This window comes from Natrix helvetica, assembly GCF_964273705.1.
Source record: "Natrix helvetica genome assembly, chromosome: 2".
Lineage (NCBI taxonomy): Eukaryota > Metazoa > Chordata > Lepidosauria > Squamata > Natricidae > Natrix > Natrix helvetica.
The window spans coordinates 85,238,527-85,259,097 of NC_138552.1; the positions used below are offsets into that span (position 1 = coordinate 85,238,527).

General features: G+C 37.6%; 1 long non-coding RNA gene across 2 annotated transcripts in view; it reads left to right on the plus strand.

The window, feature by feature from the left end:
• The window catches only part of LOC309386980, a 45,929-nt gene extending 28,162 nt beyond the window's left edge, over window positions 1-17,767 (plus strand). The window contains exons 3-4 of one of the 2 annotated variants that reach the window (XR_014174523.1): window positions 14,363-14,438; window positions 17,614-17,767. This is a non-coding gene — a long non-coding RNA (uncharacterized lncRNA). Of the gene's footprint in view, window positions 1-9,212; window positions 10,199-14,362; window positions 14,439-17,613 lie in introns of those variants that run through there. The other variant, XR_014174524.1, reaches the window with a different exon arrangement.
• The last annotated feature ends 2,804 nt before the right edge of the window (window positions 17,768-20,571 follow it).

The following is a 20,571-nucleotide window of genomic DNA, read 5'->3' on the forward strand; positions in this document are numbered from 1 at the left end:
CGGGTGCGTTTCAAGGTGCTGATTACCATCTTTAAAGCGCTCCATGGCACGGGACCTAGTTACTTGCGGGATCGCATCCTCCCACATACATCCCTGCGGCCAATTCGCTCACACAGGGAGGGACTTCTCCTGGTGCCGTCCACTAGGCAATGCCAACGGGCGACACCAAGGAGTAGGGCCTTCTCTGTGATGGGCCCAACCCTCTGGAATGACCTGCCCCCCGACATTAGAACCACTTCTGACCTCCGCTCCTTCCGGCAAAAATTGAAGACTCACCTGTTCCGATTAGCAGGCCTGGCATAATTACAACTGTCCCTCCTGGCAAATGTATTATTATCTGGTGATCTTAGGGGTTTTTTAATCTGTTGTGTCTGTTTTAGGGATTAAAAAAAAAATTATATTTATATTAGCTTTGTACAGTTCTTTTAATTGCATTTTAACCTCCTCCAAACTGTACATATTTAATTTTTTATTGTATTTTGTGATATTCTCTATGGACTGTACACCGCCCCGAGTCCCTTCTGGGAGAGGGGGCGGTCTAGAAGCACCAAATATAAATAAATAAATAAATAAATAAATAAATAAATAAATAAATAAATAAATAAATAAATAAATAATAAATAAATAAATAAATAAATAAATAAATAAATAAATAAATAAATAAATAAACAAACCACCAAGTACAGTCACAGCAATTGTTGTAGGACCTTGTAGACTAGAAGATCCCCAAATTCAGCATTATAGGAATTATTTAAAAAAATCAAATGAAATCCATCATCACAATTTATACCATCTTTGTGGTCTTTCTTTGCTTTGGCTCTTCATCTGGGGGAGAGAGAGAGAGAGACAGAGAGAGAGAGAGACGGAAAAACAGAGAGAGACAAGAGACAGTGAGACACTGGAAGCAGGCAATTTGTCCAGAGCCAAAGAGACATTAGCTAATACAAAGAATATTAAATAAATGTTCTCATGAACATTTGCCATTCTCGACCATTTGTTGACTTTTCCAGATATAAGAACTCCATCTAGATTTCAATAGGAGTTGCCTGATACAATATATTCAAACAGGTTTCTTCTTGGCACAAAGTCTATTACTGTCTCTCATTTGGCACTTAACAATTCACAGAAATAAGAACCTAATTGGGAAAGATATGTTAAAGAATATATATACATTTTGGGAACAATGCGTAAATTAAAATGGATATTAGGGGCTTGTTGCACGGGCCAGAAAAATTGGCCGAGACCTGAATCCAGAGCTTTGGGAGTGATGTGGACTGAAATTTTGATACTTGTCTTGAACTGGAGTGAGATTTATTGTAAATGAACTTATAGTAGAACCTCCGCTTCTCACCATGACCAAATTGATTTGTTTTTTTTGTAAGTGCCAAATTTCCTGTTCTTTGTTCACAAAAAACAGCAACCCACGTGTGGCTGCTGCATTAATTTTGGTTAGGTTCGGGTCACAAACAAATTGGGTTGTGACCAAACTTATGGAACGAATTATGGTCGTGACCAGAGGTTCTACTGTACTATGTTCCACTGTTTAGCATGAGTCATACCAGAAGTGATATTCAGCCAGTTCTGACAGGTTCTGGAGAACTGGCAGCGGAAATTGTGAGAGTGCAGAGAAAATGGGGATTTTGCAGTATCCTTCCTCTGCTACACTTAAAAAGCCACGGCCACTGAACCGTAGTAAAAAAATTTGAATCCCACCACTGAGTCATACAACTGATACATTTTGTCTTTTTTTTAAGTAGAATCAAATGCAATTTGCAGGAAATTAAGTTTTATGTGAGGTTGAAGCTGACAGAATTTCATAGCAGCTCATAAAAGAGAGATTTGAGCTATTATATGTATTTTGTTTTTTAGAAAACAGTTTTAGTAGTAATTACAATGAGGAACACCTATGCTAAATTTCATCTGAGGATTTTTGTGCAAAGGGAAGGAGCATTCATAAGGAATGGCACTAGTTAGTTACTGTCCGAGACAGAAGTATAAGAAATAGTGATTATAGTGCTGTGATCATGATGGTGGTATCCCCATGCTTGGATGAAGTACAGGGAGGGGGGAGGGAGGGAGAGAGAGAGAGAGAAATGGAGACAGATGCAGAGAGAGAGACACACACAGAGAGAGACAGGGACAGACAGAGAAGAGAGACAGAGACACTAGAAATAGGCAATTTGTCCAGAGCCCTTTTGCTCCGGGCAGCTTTCCTGTCTCTATGACTTCATATCCACTGGAATATTTTATACTGATGTGTTTTATACTTCAGTGATTAAGTATCTTGACTATAAATATGGGTGAATGCAAATGATATTTGCTAGAAAACTTAATAAAGCTACGTTAAAGAGCAGATAGAAATGGGTTTCTAGGAAAAAATAAATAGCTGTGATACTGAGAAATACAGTTCCTAGAATGAATGAATCATTTTATTTCTTAGAAACCTACTTTTCCTTTTGTCTATGTGCTAGCTACAGTACTTGAATAGAAAAAACAATCACTTAATTTCTTAAGTTTGAATAGCTAGGTCACACTTCCCTCAACCTTTCTCATTTACGATGTATTTGAACTACAAGTACCAGAATTTCCCAGACAGCATAAACCCAATAGAAGTTGTCCTCTACTTACAATAGTTTGTTTAGTGACTGTTCAAAGTTACAACACTACTGAAAAAGTGACCAATGACCATGTTTCACACTTACGATCATTGCAGCATCCCCATAGTCACATGATCAAAATTAAAACGCTTGGCAACTGAATCATATTTATGACCTTTGCAGTGTCCCTGGGTCATGTGATCACCTTTTGTGACCTTCTGTCAAGCAAAGTCCATGGGAAATCCATAGTCACTTAACAACCATGTCACTAACTTAACAACCTCAGCGATTCACTTAAGAGTTGAGGTAAGAAAGGTAGCAAAATGGGGCAAAACTCACTTAACAGCTGTCTTGCTTAGCAACAGAAATTTTGAGCTGAATTATGGTTGTAAGTCAAGGGCTGCCTATAGCTTTGGAGTAGGTGGATGGAGAACAGCAGTCCTGTTTCCTTTTGAGGAACTGAAAATAAAGGAATCATTCAATTTAAATATGACTTTTATTTAAAAAAAAGGTAATGTAAAATTTTTCTTTAAGCAAATTAAATGCCCACATAGTGGGATGGAAACACAATTAGCATCTCACAAAAGAGTCTCCAATAAAATGCTCTTGGAGAGAATGGGCACAGATTTTCATGGAAGGGATCTGAGCTCAAACAGCTTAAGTCAACACTAAACACACAGCATTAAGAGCTGCAGTGGCACAGTAGGTGGAATGCAGTACTGCAGGCTACTTCTGCTCACTGCCAGCTGACTGAATTTGGCAGTTCGAATCTCACCAGGCTCAAGGTTGACTCAGCCTTCCATCCTTCCAAGGTGGGTAAAATGAGGACCCAGATTGTTGAGGGCAAGATGCTGACTCTGTAAACTGCTGAGAGAGTAAAGCACTGTGAAGCAGTATAATGCTATTGCTATTAAAACTGCTGATACAGGAAATGGAGGCAAATACTTTGAAAGAGTTAGTAGATCCTTTCCAAATGTAGTCCATAAAGGAGACTAGAATGCCTGAAAATAAATAATTTGAGTTCAGATTCTAAACCAAAAGTCATCCTTTATTAATGAGGAGGGATTAGCTTCGTGTACTTGGTCCTGACTACTGTACTCCTTGACTCTCCTAGTTTACAGTAGCAATAAAAGTTTTAGAGGCAGTTCTTTTTTAGGACCTGTTGATTCCCTTAAGCAATGTTTCTCAACCTTTGCAACTTTAAGATGCGTGGACTTCAACTCCCTGAAGATTTTCTTGGCTTTCAGCCATAGCCCTTCTCACCTCTCTAGCACTGAAGAAGTTCAGTTTTGCTCCTACCAGGTTCTTTCTACTTGACCTTTGCTTAGCACTGTGCTTCTCTGTGCATCGTTATAAATAAAGGGAAAAAACAGTGAAGGCAACATTTGAATATAGTGGAAGAGCTAAACCAGCTGGAATGGAACTGTTTTTGAAACAGCCAGAAGCCGTAATTTGGTACAACCCAAATATCTGAAACTTTTCAAATATATGCACATGGGGTTTGCTAGGATTGAATCAAACAGTGTAAGTTTCAGCTCTTACTGGATTACGAAGTTGTTATTACAGTTTATGGGGTTGATATTTCTTCATCAGCTTGCTTTTTGTCCTGGATCCACAACTGGGGGGGGGGGGGACTGCTATTCTGCTCTGAGTTGCTGTAACAGTAGGATAACAAAGCAAACCTTTGACATAGATTTTGATACTTATGACCTATATTAACTAATGGAACTGGAGCACAGAGTAATATGGGTCTGCACTTTTTTTAAAAAATGAACTTCTGGTTTAGCAATTTGATTTGTAAACTCAAGCATAACCATACTTCATAAAATGGAAACGTTTGAATATTCTGTACCCAACATAAACCTAGCAGCTGGAAAACCTGCTGAATAGCCAGTGAGGCACAACTATAGGACTTAGTTTTGATGCACAAATGGGTTCTTCAGCTGTGGTTTTCTTTTCATTGAAAAGGAAGGCCAAACCCCTGATGACAAAACAGTTCTCCTCCTTTGCTCTTGCTGCAGATTACTGCAGTAATCTGCAAAAAAGCAAGAGTACTTTTTGGGGATCACTTGCAGCTGGAAATAATTGATTCAGTTCCAAAACATTAAGCTTAAGAAAGCATGGAATGGATGCAGAAGTACCCTTGGTGGCATTTAATCAATAAATTATCATTTGTTTGTGTGAATTAAAGTTCATTTTGTGTTTTGCAAGGAGATAAAAATTCTCAGGTTTTCCATACACAAAAAAAGAAAAACTAGAGATAGAGAGGAGACGGATTATTCCTTATAATTTCCCCAACATTGATGTAACTATCTGAAAATAAATACATATAGTGTATATTCAGATTTGTTTCCAGACTTGATATTAATACAAGGAAGTTGTAGGGAAAGCAGGTATGGCTGGAAATGAGAATATGTGCTTCTGGTTTTTTGTCTATATATGTAGCCTTTTTTTGAGCCCCTGAACCCCATGACTAATCATAAATGTGTGGACTGATTCATAAAATAGTCTGCTGTTTAAATCTAATTCAAATATTATAGTGTAGGTGCAGTGTTTCCCAACCTTAGCAACTTTACAACATGTGGACTTCAACTTCCAGAATTCCCCATCCAGTATGGCCAGCTGGGGAATTCTGGGACTTGAAGTACACACATCTCAAAGTTGCCAAGGTTGAGAAACACTATCCTTGAGTTAAAATTCATGGACAGGAATTTGAAGACTGTGTGTAAAGGTAACTCAAATAAAACACATTCTTCCAGGAAAGAAGGCAAAGTTTGTTGAACAATTCTGATGAACTTTGTTGATACAAAGGAGAGAGAAACTGAAAAGAGAAAATGATCTTCAAATTATAGACTTGCTTGTTTGAACACAAAGTTCATAATAATAATACATTGTTTTTTTGCATTACGTTTTTAGTTGGGATAAGCATACAACAGCAAATATTCAAGACAGCTAGGAATCACCCTCATAATTTACATATTTCATACTTAAGATTTTGCGCAGGGCAATGACTTCTGAAAATTCAAAGCTCTGCAAAAGAGTGCCTTGAAATCTAAATAAGTTAAAAATAAAATAAAATGTAGTTTAAAATGCTGTTGAAACAATTACAGGAAGCTGATCTTTTAATATTGTTGTTTCTTGGTAAAACAAATTAATTGTAGTGATGCATTTAATACTAGAGAATCTTGCCACTGTACCTGCCTTTTGTACTGTTAGTAAGTTCAGTTTAATTATTATCTAATTATCTCTATTCTGTATAGCATTCTTATACTGAAACATCTCAAAATGATACAGCTTGAAACCCAGTGAAAGTTAAAGAAGAAAAGATTCTTTAGCTGTTTCAGATGTTTAAAACAATTCAGATGTTTTAAGTTATAATGAATATCCACAAAGTGTAAATTCTAAATGCCAGTTCACCTTTATGGTTCGCCAGGTGCCTGGAAAAAAACCAAGGGGTTTAGAGACTGGGATACTTCAGGATACTCAATATTTAGCTTTGACTTCCTACTTAATGGTTACAAGCATGACAAGTTTTCAAGTTGGTAGCTAAAAATGTCCTTGTACTTCTTTTTTACACCAAAGGTGTATATCTCATCATGTATAATATATATAGGGTAAATAACTATTCTACTTTGGCTGTTAGTAAAAACAGGAAAATCAGGGAAGTGGGGAGAGAGAGAAAAAAAAAGAAAGAGAAAAAGGAAGAGCACAAAATTAATGGTTACTTAGGGTAGGACAGGCAACTAATTTTGGATCAAGGCTTGTATGAGCTGTCTCCTAATAGACAGTGGCAGTGCTGTTCCTTGGATTTGAATGGGAACACTTAGGAATGGCCCAAGACAATTTTTGGATAATCATGGACCCAGTTGGGAAGGGGAGACTTGAAGAATCCTATTCTCTGTGGAAGTGATTAGAAAAGACACTGGGCGTGTACATCTTCCTGTCAGCAATTTAATTTTTGTAAGCATGCCTGGGGTTTTAACTTTAACTTTTTGAATTTATTGTTTTATTTTGTTTTTGTTTTTTGCCTAATAGACAGTGGCTTTCTGCTTGCAGGTTTTTTTTGTTTCTTATTTTCCTTCAACTGTTAGAATTTAGAAGCAAAAAACTCCACTGCTGAGATTCAGACACAACATTATTATTGTTGATATTTATTGATGCCACTGATTTTCAGCTGCAAATGTTCAGTTTAGGAAGGGATTTGTGTTTGTGTGTTGTTTATTGTGACCTCAACTTATCACAATAAAGAAGGCGGCTAAGAATGGAATGGAATGGGGCATTCAAGATGTTATAAGTTGTTCCATTGTCAGAACAGAACAGAATAACAGAGATGGAGGTCTTCTGATCCAATCTCCTGTTCAAGCAGGAGACTCTTTACTGTTCCTGACAAGTGGCAGTCCAATCTCTTCTTAAAACCCTCCAGAGATGGAGCACTCACAACTTCTGAAGGCAAGCCTTTCCACTGGTTAATTGTTGTCATGGTCAGGAAATATCTCCTTAGCGCTAGGTTGCTTCTCTCCATGTTTAGTTTCCATCCATGGCTTCTTGTCTTGCCTTCTAGTGCAGGGTTGTCAAACTTGCGATGCATCATGCGCTTGCCATGCCCTGCTTGGTTTAACGAAGGGGGGGAAGTCTCGATATGTCATGTGATGCCGCCGTGATGCTGCAAGTTTGACAGCCCTATTCTAGTGCTTTGGGAAATAGTTTGACCCCCCTCCTTCCTTGTGGCAGACCCTCAGATATTGGAACATTGCTATCACGAGGACCCAGATTGTTAGGGGCAATAATGCTGACTCTGTAAAACGTCTCAAAGAGGGTTGTAAAGCACTGCGAAGCAGTATATAAGTCTAAGTGCTGTTGCTATTGCTACCATATTGCTATTATGTCACCCCTAAACCTTCTTTTCACAAGACTAGACATTTCCAATTGATGCAACTGTTCTTCATATATACTAACCTTCATCCCCCTAATCATTCTTGTTACACTCTTTCCAGAGACTCAATATCTTTTTATGATGAACTTCAGTAGTGTGTGAACTTCAGTAGCATGTGGCAGCATTTCAGAATGCTTCAGAAATGCTACATTTTCAGGGATTCCCCCCAGAGGCCAAGCGAAGGATGAATTCTCACATGCAAAATTAATTTTGCTGAAATGGGACAGGGAAAGCTTCTCTGGGTGGATGGGTTGGAAATGAGGCTTGGGGAGAAATCTTGAGGATACCAGCCAGAACAACAACAATGCTAGCAGGGGAATGACAACATCTGCCTGACCATTTGGTTGTCCCATGGCAAGAAAATGCCATGTTTGCTATGCCTAGCAAACAAATGTACTTTGCTAGGACCCCTGGCATACTGAAATGAAATATTGAAGTGTTTTTTTTTTAATGTCTCCTTTGACACACAACTGTAGCCAAACATGTATAATATATTCTCTTGCTTTGAGTGGCAGGGGGTGCAGTTGTTCACCAGGGTAAAGTGGAATGTAACCTTTTCTCTCAAGAATTGGCAGTGACAGGATACGTCTCCTACTACAGCAGTTTAAATTTGGACACAAGTACGTCTCCAGTATTTGCAAAATTCCAAAAATCTCCTCATGAAGATTTTATTCATACATATACAAACATACACACACACACACACACGTGTGTGTGTGTGTGTGTATGTGTTTACTCTCATGGTGTAGAACTGTAGCCAAACATGTATAATATATTCTCTTGCTTTGAGTGGCAGGGGGTGCAGTTGTTCACCAGGCTAAAGTGGAATGTAACCCTTCTCTCAAGAATTGGCAATGACAGGATACGTCTCCTACTACAGCAGTTTAAGTTTGGACACAAGTACTTCTCCAGTATTTGCAAAATTCTAAAAATCTCCTCATGAAGATTTTATTCATACATATACAAACACGTGTGTGTGTGTGTGTTTACTCTCATGGTGTAGATTGCAATTCCTCACATTCTATAAAAGCAGATTCCATCCATTAGAGTGCTTGGATAAAATTATTTTGCTCTTGAAAGCCTTAATAATCTTCAGACTGCAAAATAGAATCCTGTTTCTCATTCACACACCCTTTTGTACAGAATTCATCTCACATTGTTATATCCATGGGCACAGTCAAGTATACTCCTGAAGAAAGAATACCATAAAAATATTTTCTTTTGAATAAGGCTGGGCTCCAAAACCATGCCCCATATCTAATTTGCCAAAATACATTTAGTTAGTTTGGTGCAGCTGGATTATCTTGGAGGATATCTTGGATTATCTTGAATTTTTTTGGTCAGCCAAAATAAAACAAAAAAAGCACCACTTTAGTTGTATAGTAGTATAGATTTTGATATTCAAACATCACCTGCCCCCAATGTTTTGCAAGATGTGGGGAGTGAGTCATTGACTGGGAAAAAATGTGAAATATTTCTAAGGAAAACAAGGGGGTGAAAAGACAATGGTATCAGTCCTGTTTGAATCTAAAATGCCAAGCATACACATCCCTGGTCACATCTAAGATATCAGAAAACTAGTGCCACCATCCTTATTCTGTTTTGGAGTCCCATCTGCTGAAGAACTGAAAACCCAGGAGTGCAAATATCACACAACCATGTTCTTATTCTTTCTTCATCAGGTTTCAGAGTGCTTGACTCATTCATGGCCAAGTCACAGATGAACACAAGAGCGTATGACATTAACTTTAGGTCGATGTCACCAGCAATCCTGCCTGTGAGACTCAGGAACATGGTGAGGAATCAGAAGAGGGGGCCATCACTAAATTGCTGGACACCTGGAGAAGTTGAGCTTTAATTTCCACTCTGCCTCAATTTCTTTCTTTCTCCACTTCCAACAATATTCCCTACAACCCGAGGACTCTCCTTGATACCTTGCGTGAGATAATGCAGTTTATTCTCCCTCATTGTCAAGATCTTTTATAGAAATTCATTAGTTTTTGCTTAAAAAGATGTAAAAATGTAATCTTGGAGCCAAAAACAGGCCCGGTATTAATAACAAATCCTATCCTGTTGATTTTTTTAAAAAAGTTTTTTTCCCCCGTTGATTTTTCTCTCCAGGTTTTCTATTCAGCACTGCAATTGCATAATCTCTGGTACTCACACAGTTTTTTTTGTTTTTTTTTTGCTGCTTTACATATTTATTTTTGGAAAGTATGTTTGTATTCCTACAGATCTTTGCATCCTTCTATTAGTGACCTGATTCTAGCAACAAAGCTAAACCCTAACCCCATGGGTTCATTAAGGGAGGGAAGGCTAAATAGTAAACCAGAACTTTCTCAGAAAAATAATATACTTAGGGTGAGACAAAAAAATATCCTAAAAGAAGCAGAGTCTAAACCTCCACTGTTTTGCGCGGAAGAATCTGAAAGCATGTTTGATTTCCACCACAAAAATAGACTTCCAGATTGTGACGTCCTGTAATCTTTGTGTAGCAAAAACTGAAGGTAAATAACAGAATGGGTTTACCAGGATGGCAGCTTTGCTCCCAAAGTTGCTCAGAAAGACATTCTGGCTGTGGTCTACTTTAAACCAAAAGCTTTGAATTCAGAAGCTTGTCATAGTGAATAAATTATGTAGTTCCTCATGAATCTGTTTTTTCTTCCTGGCTGACCTGGTTGGATAGTCTTGAACATGATTGCGCTTTAACCCTCAAAGGTGCTTTTTCAAGAGACAACTGGACTTTCTGATTTTTCTTTGAAGATGTTTTGTTTCTCATTCAAGATGAGAAGCAAAATATCTTCAAAGAAAAATCAGAAAGTCCAGTTGCCTCTTGAAAAAAAGCACCTTTGGGACAACCATGACTGAGAATCTCCATAGAGGATTGTGCTTTAAACACTTGTAACCTTTTTCTTTCATGCTTTTATAGCTTTACTTGGTGGAACAATTCTGTGTTGTGTGGGTTGTCTGTTGCTGAGCCTGTTGCAAGAATTCTTAAGACAATGATTTAGCTTGAATTTTTGAAAAAGCCAGCGAGAAAACAAATGGGTAAAAAAATGGGCACTTTTCATTTTTCTAGCCTGACATGATTTCTAGAAAGCTGCTGCCCTCTGCTGAGTCACAGAAAATATGACTGGACAAGGCCCGATCAGACCAGCCTTTTCCTCCAATCAGGAGTGAGCTGAGCAGTCAGCCCAGCTGTAGTGGTTATCATTCCAAATTCATTTGCTCTATGAGGTAGATGGGTGTGTTAAAAACAGAGATGTGATAAATAAATAAAGAAATACAGATATTTTTTTTGGGGGGGGGGTAACTTGTCGAAGTTTACTTCCTGAAGATTTCTTTGTGTGAAAGAAGAATGAGTAATATGGTTCACGTTTCCCTCAAAACATTCTCTCTTTAAAATTGCTAGGAAGTTTAATCTAGAGGACTTTCATCTGATCCATAATTAACAATAGTGACAATGAAACTGGAAAGGAGCAACCCGGACCCCCAAAAAGGCAAAGTAGAAAAATAATGTTGAATTAATATATCTTATGCACATGTGTATAGAACAGGGCTCTCCAAATTGGCAACTTTAAGGCTTGTGGAGTTCGACTCTGAATGGCTGGCTGAGGAATTCTGGGAGCTGAAATCCACAAGTCTCGAAGTTGCCAATTTGGAGACCCCTGTTTTATGCACATGTACATAAAATATATTAATTCAACATTATTTTTCAACTTTGCCCTTTTTTGTTGCTCCTTACTGGCTTTATTGTCACAATCTATTGTTAATTATGGATAAGATAAAAGTTCTCTGGATTAAACTTTCTAGCAATTTTAAAGAGAGAATGTTTTGAGGCAAATGTGAATCATATTTCTTTTTGTTCTTTCACACAAAGAAAACTTTAACCCTGGTATAGACCATCTAACCATTTCCTTCCTTCCTTCCTTCCTTCCTTCCTTCCTTCCTTCCTTCCTTCCTTCCTTCCTTCCTTCTTTCTTTCTTTCTTTCTTTCTTTCTTTCTTTCTTTCTTTCTCTCTCTCTCTCTTTTTCTTTCTTTTCCATCTCCTCCTTTTCATTGCTTTGTTAATTTACCACATCTCCTGCTGCGATCTGCCTGCTGAATGGAAAAAAAGAAAACCACAATGGAACTTGTTATGATCTCGATTCTTTCCCTGAAAACATACTATCTATTTTAAGGCAGTTAATGGCAAGTGGATTTTAGTGTGAAGAAACTGTAAGATTGCAGGAACAATGTCAAAAATGACCACACCCTTGTTTTACTGAAACTCACAGAAGAACAAGGGGCATGCATTTTTCTGTACTCTAAAAATCTCTTTGCCACATTGAGGCAGTAATTGCTGCAAAAGGGGCCCAAACCAAGTACTGAGTACATATGCATGTTTATACTTTTCAGAGATCTGATATCGTTCTATGTATAATCTTTGTTTTATTGATTGCATGTAATATTCTAATTTTCTGAGATGGTGGATTTGGAGTTTTCATGAGCTGTATGCCATAATCATCACAATTATGACAAATCAGGGCTTGAACTTTCTTGCTTTGCATGTAATGAGTATTATCTCATATATTAGTTTCACCTTTTAAGTTGCATTACTGAAATAAATGAAATTTTGCATGATATTCTAATTTTTTGAGTTTCACATGTATGTTTATAGCTCTTTCACACACAGTTGAATATGAGAGTCTTGTGAAAAGAATTTATTTAGGCTTGCATAGTCTCAGCATTATATTTAAAAGTTAGGATACTAGAGCCAACATGAATAACATGTGTGTAAAGGGGTCTGTGGCTTTGAAGTTTCTATTTTATTTATGCAAGATACCAGCTAATCCTAACTAGTAATATTTTCCATTAAGTTCAATATCTTGTAAATTGATTTTCAGCATGAAACAGCTGCACCAAACCACTTCCCCAAATCTTAACAATGCTATCTGCTAATCAATCAAATGGATCTCTTTGAGGAAATTAATGTGCTAATTTACAGAAAGAAAACAGGGAAGTCGCATCCCCACCTGGGATGAATATTCATTTGAGATTGAGATTGTGATCAGCAACTTTCTTGCAGTCAGGAGTTTAATTTCTCTCTTTCTCACACACACACACACACACCCACACCCACACACTTTCTTTCTTTTTCTTTGGTTTTCTAAATGCTGCAGAGGATATGAGCTACTAAGTGTGTGGAGCCACAATCCTGGCCTGGTTCAAGAGATGTATGTGGATTGTTGGCTATGATTTTTATTCTCCTTCTACATAAACCTTAAGAAAGACTGGCTGTGGCCAGTTAGTTATATGTAGATACAAAACTAAGAGGCAGAATGGTAAAGATGGAAAGGAAGTTGATCTTCTTTGGTTTTTCAAATAAGATTTTTATCCCATCTCTCTCTTTCTCTCTCTCGGTCTCTGTCTGTCTCTGTCTCTCTCTCTTTCTCTGTCTCTCTTTCTCTGTCTCTATCTCTCTCTGTCTATCTCCTTCATCCAAGCATGGGGATCCCTCCATCATATTACAGCACTATAATCACTATCTCTTACACTTCAGATAGTAATTAACTAGTTCCATTCCTAGTTTCTAGAGCAGCACTTTCACCACTACACCAAGACCACTATGGTCTTGTTTTATTTTTCCCAAAAAAGGATGTAAGAAGAAAGAAAGGGAAAATCATTTAGAATGTTACCCAGCTGCCTGTATTCTTAAACATAGTACAGTAATAGAAAGTAGAATAAATGCTTATCTACCACTTCCAATATTTGAACTTACTCATTGGGGGAAGACTATTCCCTCTTGTACTGATGAAAGCCCAACTCTTCATGCAAATGCAGTATCCACACAATAGATTTCCCATCTTTTGTGGACTGTATTTCAGTGCATCTTATTGGTACTCATCCACTCAATGATCACCCTAGGCACCAATTCAGATTCAGCCATGAGTTGGTATTCATTCCCCACCAATTTAACCATTTTTCCTCCACAGGAAAAAAAAATCATGCCAGAAAATTGAAGACAAGATGTTACGGGCTTGCATAACAGGGTTTCCTTCAGTTTAGACCTCTAGTATTCCCACATTTCTTCCACTAAGTGACTAGTGGAATTTGGCTATATATATCATAGCACCTATGTCACTGGGCCAAGCAATGCTACTATTGGTGTCAGGGCAGATACATCATCCTCAGAGTGCAATATTCTCAGTCTCCATTGCAGGATATTGGCATGATAAACAGCAGCCAAAAGAGCATAATTTTCACTGTTCTTTAAAATGTCATGTTTTTTTAAATTGTGGAAAAATAGAATTGGGTATAATGCAAATTGTTACACCAGGTTTGTATGCCAAGATAGATAACAAAATCACACATAGTACTATATTCCTTTTCACGGTAGAAAGTACCTATGAGGAAAATAAATAAATAAATAAAGGCAGCAAGACCTTGGAATTTTGATCTCGCCACCATCAGCTGATAAGACTGTCACCTGACAGATATTTTTAACCAAACCAGGAAACAAACGAGGGAAAAAGCTCTGTGATGACATGCAAAAAATCTTCAATTGCTTACTAAAGTGCATATCTTTTAATACTTACTAGAATGTTGAATGCTTTTGTTTATTATTCCTGATATAAATATCAAAGTACTTACCTTTGATCCCTCACCTGAAACTCAACTTTCCTTAGCCCTTGAGATGTATTATACTCCTCTGAGAATTACTAACCAGCAATTCTTGTGGGCGTTTAAAAAATTTTAACCTGCTTGGGCACAAAACAGAAGGGAAAAAACATGTGGTAAATTTTTACCAATCTGACCAATGTTTATTTTTTGGTCCTTGCCCACACGCAGGCAAATTAAACACTTCATAACAAAGCACGAGGCCGAACCCATTTTAAATTTCACAAAATCAGTTGAATCTGTGCATGTAAGTATGTATTATATCTATTACATGATTTAGAAGCTATTCTCCTCTAAGCATCTCTGGATGGGTTACATTTTAAAAAGCAGGAAACACAACAAATATATAGATCATACACCCAGAATACAAACCATGCATAATGAGTAAAACATCCTACAGAGACTCAACAACCATCTTACTGCAGGAATGGGACAGAAATTTGGTTTTCAATAACTGTTTGAATATCATCAGGGTGGAAGCCATGTGGATCTATGAATTATAAAGAAAAATAGTTTGGCATCATGATTTAAGGCAACATGCTAAAAACTGGGAAACTGTAAGTTCTAGTCCCATTTTAGGCACAACGTCAGCTGGGTCGCCATCTTTCAGCCCTAGGAAGGAGTAGTGACAAACCACTTCTGAAAATCTATCCAAGAAAAGTGCAAGGATTAGTCCAGGTAGTTCCAGGAGTCAATGCTGACTGGAAGGAAACTTATATCTATATATTTATATATAATTTTGTCCAACCCACTGCTCAGTGAGAATCCACTAAATCAGTGTTTCTCAACCTTGGGAACTTTAGGAAGTATGGACTTCAACACCCAGAATTCCTAAGCCATCACAAATCCTGAGAATTCTGAGAGTTGAAACCCACATCTTAGAATACCCAAGGTTGAGAAACACTGCACTAGATAATAGATGCAAAGACTAGAAAGCTAATGATGAAAGATGATTAACAAACCAGAAATAAATACAGGTATAAAGTCATATAGAAGAATGCGTATTGTAAGCAATATCACTACCAGAATGTATAAAAGTGTAAATTAAAATATATAGAATGACAAATGTATAGAGAACTATGTTAGAACCATGGAAACAATAGATATAAGTTTGTTCTATAATATCAAGTTCCTATTTTTTTTTCCTTTTTTATTCTTTTTTACATTGAGTATATTGTATAAATAAGAGAAAAATGGACACAATTAGGATATATAACATCATGTATATCTTAAAAGATGCTGATATAATCAGTATGTCGCTTTTGCAAAGTTGAAACTGTGATGAAGAAAAAGGTACAATATCTTTTTTTTTAAAAAAAAGAGAACACTGCACTTTATTAACTCCATAGACCAGGAGTGTCAAACTCGCGTCGTCACAGTGTCATCACGTGAGATATGGCTTCCCCCCCTTTACTAAACCAGGCATGGGTGTGGCCAGTGTGTGACGCATCTGGCCCATGGGCCGGGAGGTTGGCAACCCTGCCATAGACTATATGAATTGAACAAGTTGTAAGAATGCCTCCGGGATTCAGAAGCTTTCTTGTATATTGAGAACTCTAGAGGCAGGAGTTTTGCTGTCAGACTATTATTGGGGTGGTACTTGTTGGTGTTAAAAGTGGGACCAAAGAATAGAGCAGGCTCAAGCAAGAGTCTGCAATCAAGTTGCTATCCATGAACATAATAGTGCCTTTTGAGTTCAGTGAACCAATCAATCCTTTCCTTTGATCATCACGTATAATCTCTTTGTGTGAAAGTAACAGGAAGATTAGACTTCTCAAATGAAAATAAAATCGCTTTCAGTTGTTACCTAGAATGACTAAAAAAAGCTGACACCCAATCAGACTATCTGACTGAGAACCATTTTAGTATCTATTACTCATTGCTTCCTAATTACAGTATCTGTCTGTGGTTCACATGTGTACAAAGACGTTATCGGGATTTAGTGAAATTGCCACCATTCATAATACTGTATTGGCCATTGCCAATGGGAACCTCAAAACCTAAACACCATCCTGCATAAAAGCTGCTCAGATTAATGGATGGCAGCAACACATGGAATATTAATCACCGAATGCTGATTATGTTTGCTACTCCTATGTTCTGCCTGGTAAGTAGGCAGGAAGAAGAGAGAGAAAACCTTTTGTCAGTTTCAAGATGCAGGCAAATGTCTTTTTGAACTGAAAAGCAGGATCTGAGTCAGGAGCAGAGATACATTATCACAAAACAGAAAAGGAGAGTTAATGGTTATGCAATGTTTAATGTTGGATGAGTTAATCAAACATGTTAAAGTTCAAATAAAGCTGATTGTATATCATTATGAAGCTGAATACAGGTGATCCTCAACTTATGACCACAAATTGAGCCCAGAATCTATGTTGCTAAGTGAGTAATTTGTTAAGTGAGTTTTGTCCCATTTTTATGAATTTTCTTGCCACAGTTGTTAAGTGAATCACTTGTTAAGCTAGTAAAACGGTTGTTAAGTGAATCTGGCTTCCCCATTGACATTGTTTGTCAGAAGGCCGCAAAAGGTGATCACATGACTCCAGGACTCTGCAACCATCATAAATATGAACCAGTTGTCAAACATCTGAATGTAAACCACGTGACCATGGGGATGCTGCAATGGTCATAAGTGTGAAAAGTGCTCCTAAGTCGCTTTTTTCAATGCCATTGTAACTTTGAACAGTTGCTAAATGAATGTTGTGAGTCGCGGACTACCTGTATATTGGGCCAATATTTTCTACACTAGAAAATAGCTTTGCTCTGACAATCCTAATTAGGGATAAAAACTGCAAAGTCTCGTGTGCGGAATTTTTTAAGCTTAACAATGTTGATAATAGGAACGTGGGTTTGTTTGCAAGGTGAAAAAGGTATTTTTCAGATCAGACTGGATACCTTTTTCTGACATTCGTGGGGGATGAAGAATCAGGATGTTGTTTGTGACTAATATCCCAACCCGACTTTCTCAGCAGCAGCCTGTGAGTTATTGTAGGTAGCGAAGCTTTTGTTTGTTTTTCCACTAGCTTCGGAAAACGTGATTCACCTCATATGATTATTGCAGGAATCTGCTAAGGAATAGAGCCTTTTTTGCTTTTTTGGCTTGCAAGAGCTCATCACAGCTGCTTGGTAAGCTCTAAACGTTTTGAAACTTAAAAAGGAAGTGGGAAGTGGAACAATTTTTCATCCATTCCAGAGCATGCATTGCGAAAAAGTAAATAGAGAATCCCAGGCAGATACACCCCCCCCCCCCAATTTTTCTTGGCTGGGAAAATCAGTTTCTAACAGACTTTGATTATAATTGTACTAAAGGACAAGTGGCATGTTTTCCTAGTCAGTAGTTATTGTGATCAGTGTCACAATATATACGGTATATGTGTTTGGCAAAATGAGATAATTTGTCAAAACAATTTTGCCTCCAACAGGTAAATTGAGATGGAGACCTGGAATGGATTGAGAAACTGCCTGTCGATAGCAGATAAGCCATCCAAATTGGTCCTAATCTTCTTTAGGAGTGTGTAGGTGTCTTTGTCACCATCTTTGTCACCATCTGAAGCATTTGAAAGTCTTTGTCACCATCTGAAGCATCTGAAAGAAGAAGAAGAAAAAGGGCACCATTCCTAAGGTAGATCTCAAAGTATTTCTCAAGTGAATTTTTCTGTGAGAATTGTATTGCTAAGTGGGTTTTGCCTTATTTTACGATCTTTCTTGCCACAGTGGTTAAGTGAATCGCTACAGTTATTAAGTTAGTCACACGGTTGTTAAATGAATCCGGCTTCCCCATTGACTTTGCTTGTCAAAGGTCGCAAAAGTTGATCACATGACCCTCCCCTCCCCTCCCGAGACACTGCAACATCATAAATATGAGTCAGTTGCCAAACATCTGAATTTTGATCATGTGACCATGGGGATGCTGCAATGGTTGTAAGTGTGAAAGACGGTCATAAGTCATTCCCAGTGGTGTTGTAACTTTGAACAGTCACTAAATGAACTGTTGTAAGTCGAGGTCTACCTGTATTTAAAATGTATAAACAGTGGATGTAATTATGAATCTGATAAGCCCTTTTTCAATTTTTTCATACTAAAATATGGACTGTGTTTGCAAGAAAAGGCTAATCAGGTCATTCCCTTCCCTTCACACCCAGTGACCTCTTTGTCACCCATCTACAACAGTGGTTTCCAGCATGGGGCCCACACCCCACACGGGGGCAGTTTGATTTTTAATGGGGGCAACTTGTTTAAACCAAGTTAATGGTCTTTTAGGCTTTCTCCGCGTGAGTAGAGTTCACTTTTTGAGTAAAGTAAGAATTATATGTCACAGGAAGGGGGAGGGGGATTAGGATTTTAGAGATGCTTAGGTGGAGCATGACCAAAAAAAAGTTGGGAACCACTGATCTACAATCACTTCCTTTCCCACTCTCCATTGGCTTCCCTAGCAAACGGAAATTATATCCAAATATCACCTGTTAGGACATCACAGTACTTCCATGTACTTTATGTACTTCCATCCCAACATCTGATGCAAGCAGTAAGTTATAGAGTTTGTGTCATGTGGTATATTCAGTTCTTTTCTCCCTTAGATGTCAGTTCCTGCAAAATCCCTCCCTTCCAATATTTGCCCCTTCCAAACGATCCTTTCTTTCTAAAAAGTGAACACAGTTAATAGAATAAATTTGTTTAACACATAGGCAAATATTTGCATGATATTTGACTTCCTGTTGAAGTCCTTTTCTCTTTGCTTGCTCCTTATGTTCATGTTTCAGGAGCTAGTACATTGCATTATATGGTATTAAAAAGCTCTTTTATTAAAGCTTTCCAGAGAACAATGACATTATTAAGCAGACAGGATACCATGTTAGAATAAGATCACTATTTGAGTAGTGTGTTTGTTCTGCCGGGTGTTACCCATGCATAGAATTGCTGAGTGTCTTAATTATAAATTTGTGGTGAACATTGCCTAAATTGCTGGAGCCAAATAGCAGACAATGCAAAGAGTATTAAATAAATGTTCTCATGAACATTTGCCATTTGTTGTCTACTCCGTATATAAGAACTGTACCTAGATTTCAGTGGGAGTAGCCTGATACAATATACTCAAACAGGTTTCTTCTTGGTACAAAGTCTATTATTGTCTCTCATTTGGCACTTAACAATTCACAGAAATAAGAACCTAATTGGGAAAGATATGTTAAAAAATATAAATACAGATTGGGAACCATGTGTGAATTAAAATGGATATTAGGGGCTTATTGCACGGTCCAGAAAAATTGGCTGAGACCTATATCGAGTGATCGAAAATGTGGACTGAAATTTTGATACTTGCCTTGAATTGGAGTGAGATTTATTGTAAAAGAACTTACTTTGTTCCATTGTTTAGTATGAGAGTTGTACAACTGGTATGTTTTGTCATTTTCTTAAAAAGTGGAATTAAATGCAATTTGCAGGAAATTAAGTTTTATGTGAGGTTGAAGCTGACAGAATTTCATAGCAGCTCATAAAAGAGATATTTGAGCTATTGTATGTATTTTGTTTTTTAGAAAACAGTTTTAGTAGTAATTACAATGAGGAACACCTATGCTAAATTTCAGCTGGGGATGTTTGTGCAAAGGGAAGGAGCATTCATAAGGAATGGCACTGGTTAGTTACTATCTGACACAGAAGTGTAAGAAATAGTGATTATAGTGCTGCAATCATGATGGAGGTATCAGGTATCCCTATGCTTGATGAGTAGGAGAGTGGAAGAGGGAGAGGGATAGGGAGAAAGAGGGAGGGAGGGAGGGAGGGAGGGAGGGAGGGAGAGAGAGAGAGAGAGACAGAGACAGAGACAGACAGAGACAGAGACAGAGACAGAGACAGACAGACAGACAGACAGACAGACAGACAGACAGACAGACAGACAGACTACACTTGGTAGATTATGAGGCCACACAGACGATATTAGCAAAACAGAATAATGGAAACTTTAATAAGAAAAAAGAATAAATTCTATATAAACAAAGGAAAAGGAAGAAATAATACTGGTTAATTGGGAGAGAAGATAAGTTCCAAAGCAGACTACCCTATAAAGCTTACATCAGTGTGAAAATAATTTTATTTTTGTTATTGTTATTGACTTCAGGAGAGGAAATAGTTCAAGGCTCAGAAAGCAAACTGAAAAGGGAAACAAAGGTGTATTAAATTGAGGGAGGGAAAGGAAATACATTAGAACTAGGACTGATTGATTATGGGACATCAAGTTGGCATTATCTCTGAACAAGTACATAGAAACTATGTAGACACAACTATGTAGACTCAACTAGACACAACGACAGTTTCTCCCTTGAATGCCATCACTCTGCTTAACAACTAATTCCCTCAACACTGTCAAATAATTTACTATATTA